Genomic DNA, 6,616 nt, shown 5'->3' with positions numbered 1-6,616 from the left:
TATGCTACATGCGCATTCTAGGGTGGTAGGTGGGACGCAGGGCCCATGACATGACGCTACGAGGTGGACGTGGTCACCTCTACTTGTGTTGTGCTACGAGGTCGCGCATTCTACACAAGTTTTCCTTTCACAAATGGTGCATCCACTGCAGTCTCTCCATCTTAAAAAAAATTTCTCAGTTTAGATTAGTTTTAACAAAGTTCAATTAAGTTAATATAGTTTTATGAGCTTTGATAAATTTTAATCATGTACAATAAATTTTAATCAGGTACTATAAATTTCAATTAGATTCATGATCGATAAATTAAAAATTAAATTTTTAATTAAAATAGCACTATGATTATATAGTATTATAATTGTATTATTATCTATTATTTTATATTAATATTAATAAATTGACTATATTATTACTAAAAATATTATATTCATGGTCACATAAGGTTAACAATAATAAGTCATAATTATTTCCCTTTTAGAGGTATTCGTTAGGGGGATGTATTATCTCCCTGTCTTTTCATTTTATGTACAGAACTGCTAGCTCGTCAATGTCATTTCAATAGTCAGTATAATGGAAAATAGTTAGGGGTGTCTGTTGGTAAATCAGGAGTTAAAGTTCCTTTTTTAACCTTCATGGATGATACCATGATTTTTGCCAAAGCCAATACTCAGAGTTATATGACCATTAAGTGTATTTTAGGCAAACATTGTACTATGTCAGGCCAACTTGTAAATTTTGCACGTCCAATATTCATGATGCTAATCTAGGGTTGTTTACCAGATTCTTAATATGAAACACTCTTCGTCTTTAGATAGCTATTTAGGATGTCCAATTATAGGTAGTAAAGTATCTAAGGAAACCTTTATGCCTATAGTTTCTAAAGTTCAAAATCAGCTTCCTAATGGAAAGCTAATTCCCTCTCTCAAGCTGGAAGATCAGCGTTTATACAGGTTAATGTAGCTACTAAAGCTAATTATAAAATGTAGATTTTTTTGTTCCCTAAGATGATTCTTAATAAGTTGGATAGTAATTATCGAAATTTCTTTTAGAACAAGGATAGCCAATCCAAATCTCCTAACTTAATTGGGAAGGACCGGATTTGTATTCCCAAAGCCTTTAGGAGACTAGGTTTTAGAAAGGCTAAAACTAATAATGTTGCACACCAAATGAAATGACTTTGGAGATTATTAAAGAATGATACTAATCTGTGAGCTATTCTAGCAAAGAAAAAGTATTGCAAAAACAAAGATTTTCTACACTATAAAGTGTCTCCAAACTCCTCCTGACAATGGAAGAAATTGATGTCGTTAAGGCCCGTTTTTAAATCTGGGCTTAGATGGCAAATTGATAATGGTGATAAGATTACTTTTTGGCATCATAGCTGGGTTTTTCCCTACCCATTAATAAAGATAATACAGAATTCGATTGTGAACAATAATCTCTGAGTTAGTGAATTTATATCAAGTGATAAAAGATGGAAGTTAGATATGCTCAATACTATTCTTCCTAGCCATATATTGTTCAGTTGTTAATAAAATTTTCATTCCGGCAAATGATGTAGAGGATGAAGTGTTTTGGGGGTCTGTTCTGGATGGGGTATATTCAGTTGAATCAGGAGTTAGATTTCTTCTTGATTTTCATGCCTCTAGGCAGGAAAATGCAGAGTACATTTGGTGTAACACTCCGTTCATTCATAGGTAATGAATAAACAAAATAGAAAGATTTATTAAGCAGTAAACAATAGCGGAAATATCGTCAAGACGGATAATGTCACTCTAAAGTTCGAATAAAATCTAAAACAACAACAAAATAAATCTCAAAGAACATTAATCCAAAAGTATCTATAACGAAATAACATGATCCCAAAATCCCACAAATAACGCAAAGACACGAAATAAGTAATCTTCCTAATTAAGCTCGTCGGTATCACTCAAACCCCATGACAAAAGCATACTGCAACGTAATAACCTGCAAAAATATATCAACAAACATCCACAATCAGTGGGAGTAACTAACAGCTCTCCCAGCTCAATTAGGATCCATGTAGAAGTTATCAAGCATTAATAAATAACAAACAACATAAAATATCAAACTGAACCAAATAACAGCCAAACAACAACTAACAGTTTAACATGGTTAAATAAAGTAAATCATGATTAATGAATTTAACTTAATATGAGCATATAAGATATGTGGCATAAGCCTTAAAAATAATAGAGCAAAATAATACAAATAGCTTTTGAGAAAGAGCTGAACGCCAGTGGATTGCAACCCACTTCCTAAGGTTTGTCAGATCGAAATCTCCAGACAACCTATGAGCATATGTTCCCTACTGCCTGTGTCTAAGAATGGCCAAACTCCCGATGCAGGATAGTACCCAGCTCAGTACTTCCCAACCTCTCGGACGACAACAATTAACCCAGGTAATACCCCTAAAGCGCAACCTAGGTGGTTGGCATGCTCTTCACCAGGGACTACATCTATCCCACCGGATATCTTAATCTCAAAAAAAAAAAATTCTACAAATAAATACAATAATTTATTCAACAATTATTCATCAAATATAAGTAATAAGGTTGCCCTTAAGGCCTTACACCTAAAATCAGTAGAGACTAAGATTCAAATCCAATAGTCTCAATAATCCAACAATATTTATTCTTCTCAAAGTAATAGTGATAATAACAATACTAAATATATAAGAAAAAAAAAGATAATAATAATAAAAAAGACATTTCGCCTAACCAAAAAGAATAAACACTCTTTAAAACATAATTATACACCAAAACACAGTATAGTCAAATACTCCAACTACTACACTCTCGTTGTCTGAGTTTGGGTACAAGGTTAATTACAACATTAGTTACAATACCCCGGTACATAACTCTTGGCGAAACGGTACTAAAGACAGTATTATTCTCCTCCAGTACTGAAACGTCGACAACTTAGATATTGATTTATAAAACTACAACATTATATATCATCAATTTGATACAAACAGACAAGAACATTATAAAATAATGAATTTAGTCATAAATATTTAACAAAGTTGACTATGTCCAGTATAATAACTATCTTTACAAAAAAATAACATTAAAAAAATAAAAAAAATAGAAATCATGACTTATCTATTTATAAACAGACAAACATATCACAAAAATATATATATAAACTTTAGACAAAGCACTGATATATTGAATGCAATAACTTCATAACACCTAAGTAGAATTCTTCTTATGCATATATATAACACATTTCCCACCAAGCTAGTAAACTAACATACAATAACATATAATAAACGAAAGTAAAGAAACTAAGTAACTTATATGATAACATAAAACAAAAGGAAAAGAAAGAATGAAAGAAACAAAACTAACATATATATAACACGTTGATTAAGCATACAAACATATCACAAAACAAAAAAAAACAAAAGCAAAGCACTGATACATAACACGTTGAACAACAAACTAAAGCATTCTGCATGCTTCATGGAATCACCGAAACACACAAGAGAAAGCAAGATTTACAGGGAATGAAACTATCCCAAGTTTGACGCAAGAACGCTTCTCACGCATGAACCACAACCACAACTAAACAACAACATTACATCCAACAGAAGCCAACACCAATAACTACTCACGCACTCTCGATTGCAACACAACAACACACCACTTATAAACATGGCTCAATATAAACACTCCAACAACACAACAAAACCACAGTAACTAACAATCATAAAATCAGGAAGTTTCAAGAAAATGACCACACTAACATATATATAATTTTCCCTACCCATAATTCTAGCATGATACTAACCCAACTAGTTACCCATTAAAACTAAATAAACCCGAGACGGATTCTAATCATACTAAGATCGCCGTTAGTTACCTAGGCCAACTGGAGGAGTGCTGCAAAGTCGTCTACGTCCGATCCTCGTGCGTGGATTCGTCTTCCAAGTTACTGCCTCCTAGCCACCAATAACCACTTAGTATCACAAGAATTTTAGTAGGAAAAGGCCGTGTGTAAATTTTTGTGTGGAGAGATGAATTTTTTATGATGAATAGAGAGAAAATTTTCAGCACTCCTCATACCAAAATGCAGTTGCAGCAGCTAAGTAGTTTTAGTAGAAGAATTTCTATCCAAAAGCACCTCAAAGGTGGCTAAAAAGAAGGAACGAAAAGGGGGTTACAAAGGTTAATGATGGGGGTATGGTTATGGTAATAATGAGGTATTAAAAAGGGAGTTACAAAGTCTTAAAAAAATCATAAAATCTCCCTCATAATCTGAACAATTTCGACCCTCTTAAGAAAACAAAAAAACAAAAAAAAAATTAATTGGTCCAAGCGTCCGAGCTTCAAATAGTTCAGAAACGATATCCTTAGGAATCCCATGCAGACGGATAATCTCACTAGCATAGGCCTCGGCTAACTCCTCCATTGACCAAGTATTCTTCATAGCAATGAAATGAGCCACCTTGGTTAAACGATCCACGATCACCCATACCGCATTGCCATCAGCAGCTCTTGGAAGATCCATTACAAAGTCCATCGAGATAAAATCAAACTTCCATGCAGGAATAGGCAATGGTTGCAGCAAACCACCAGGCCTTTGATGCTCAATTTTTACTTTCTGACAAACCAGGCACTTAGCCACAAATTCAGCAATCTCCTTTTTCATACAGGGCCACCAAAAAATAACTTTAAGATCCTTATAAAGCTTATCACCCCTAGGATGGACATAATAGGGAGTGTTATGAGCCTCCTCAAGAATTTTCCTCTTAAGATCCCCAACATTAGGCACGCACCAGCGTCTCATGAATCTCAAACTACCATCAACACCAATCCCAAAATTCTCAGCTCGACCTTGCCCTTTTGCTTCACGAATCTTCTCGAGCTTCGGGTCATCTTTTTGTTTGCTTCTCAATTCCTGGAACAACTCTGGCTCGACACTCATAGAGCCCAATAATGCCTTAATGGAACCTTTAGGCACCACCTCAATATCAAGCTTTCAAAACTCATCACATAAATCCTTAGGCAAAATCATGGCAGTGTTAAGAGAGTGTTTTACCTTTCGACTTAGAGCATCCGCCACCTTATTAGCCTTACCCTCTTGGTACTCCAGGGTCAACTCATAATCTTTAATAAGCTCCAACCATCTGTGCTGCCTCAGGTTCAGATCACGCTGAGTGAAGATGTACTTCAAACTCTTATAGTCAGTATACACCTTACATGAAACACCATACAAAGAGTGTCGTCAGATCTTGAGTGCAAATACCACTGCTGCTAACTCGAGATCATGAGTCGGGTAGTTCCTTTCATGAATCCTCAATTGCTTCGAAGCATAAGCAACTACCTTACCTTGTTGCATTAAAACACAACCCAGACCATTTTTCGATGCATCACGTACTATACACCTCATACTCTATCCCTTTAGAAGGTAAAGTAAGAACTGGAGCAGATATGAGACTTTTCTTCAAACCTTGGAAAGCCTTTTCGCAATCCTCAGACCACAAGAACTTGTACTCCTTCCGCATCAACTTGGTCAAAGGTTGAGCAACTTTGGAGAAATCTTTGACAAAACGTCGATAGTAACCAACAAGGCCTAGGAAACTACGAACCTCAGACACATTCTTCGGACTCTCCCATTCAACAACAACCTTGATCTTGGAAGGATCAATTTTTACCCCTTCTTTACTAATCACATGGCCAAGAAATGCGACCTCTTTCAACCATCACATTTGGACAGCTTGGCGAACCATTTTTGCTTCCTCAGAACGTCCAAAATTAGCCTCATATGTTTCTCATGCTCACCCGCATCCTTAGAATACACCAAGATGTCGTCAATAAAGACAACAACACAAGAATCCAAATATTCATGGAATGAACGGTGCATTTGATCCATAAACACGGCTAGAGCATTCGTGAGACCAAAAGGCATCACTTCGAACTCATAGTGCCCATACCTAGTTCGGAATGCAGTCTTAGGGATATCTTCCTTCTTCACAGGAAATTGATGATAACCAGACCTCAAATTAAGTTTGGAGAAGACCCCAGCACCCTTCAACTGATCGAACAAATCTTCAATTCGAGGCAACGGGTATGTGTTCTTGATCGTTACCTTATTCAATTCACGGTAATCGATACACAAGAGCATACTCCCATCCTTTTTCTTGACAAACAGAACAGGAGCACCCCAAGGTGAGACATTAGGCCTTATAAAGCCCTTATCAATCAACTCTTGCAATTGAGTTTTCAATTCTTGTAATTCGGGAGGCGCCATTCTATAAGGAGCCTCAGAAATAGGTGCGGTACCAGGATCAAGATCTATACCAAACTGAACATCCCTTTCTGAAGGAATACCTGGTAGCTCTTCAGGAATGACGTCCGGATACTCACGGACTACCGGAATACCCTCAAGTTGCTCTTCAAGAGTTAGATCCTTCACCATACACAAAAATACCTCATCTCCCTTCTGCCGCATTCTCCTCATTTTCAAAGCAGATACAATTTTCACTCCCTTCTTCACTACGATTCCCAAATAGGAAATCCGATTACCTTTAGGACCACAGAGTGAAATCTTCTGATCACGACAATGGATGCTAGCATGATACTTGAACAA

Source organism: Beta vulgaris, chromosome 3 (assembly GCF_026745355.1).
Source record: "Beta vulgaris subsp. vulgaris cultivar EL10 chromosome 3, EL10.2, whole genome shotgun sequence".
NCBI classification, from domain to species: Eukaryota; Viridiplantae; Streptophyta; class Magnoliopsida; order Caryophyllales; family Amaranthaceae; genus Beta; species Beta vulgaris.
This window is presented reverse-complemented; position numbering follows the sequence as displayed.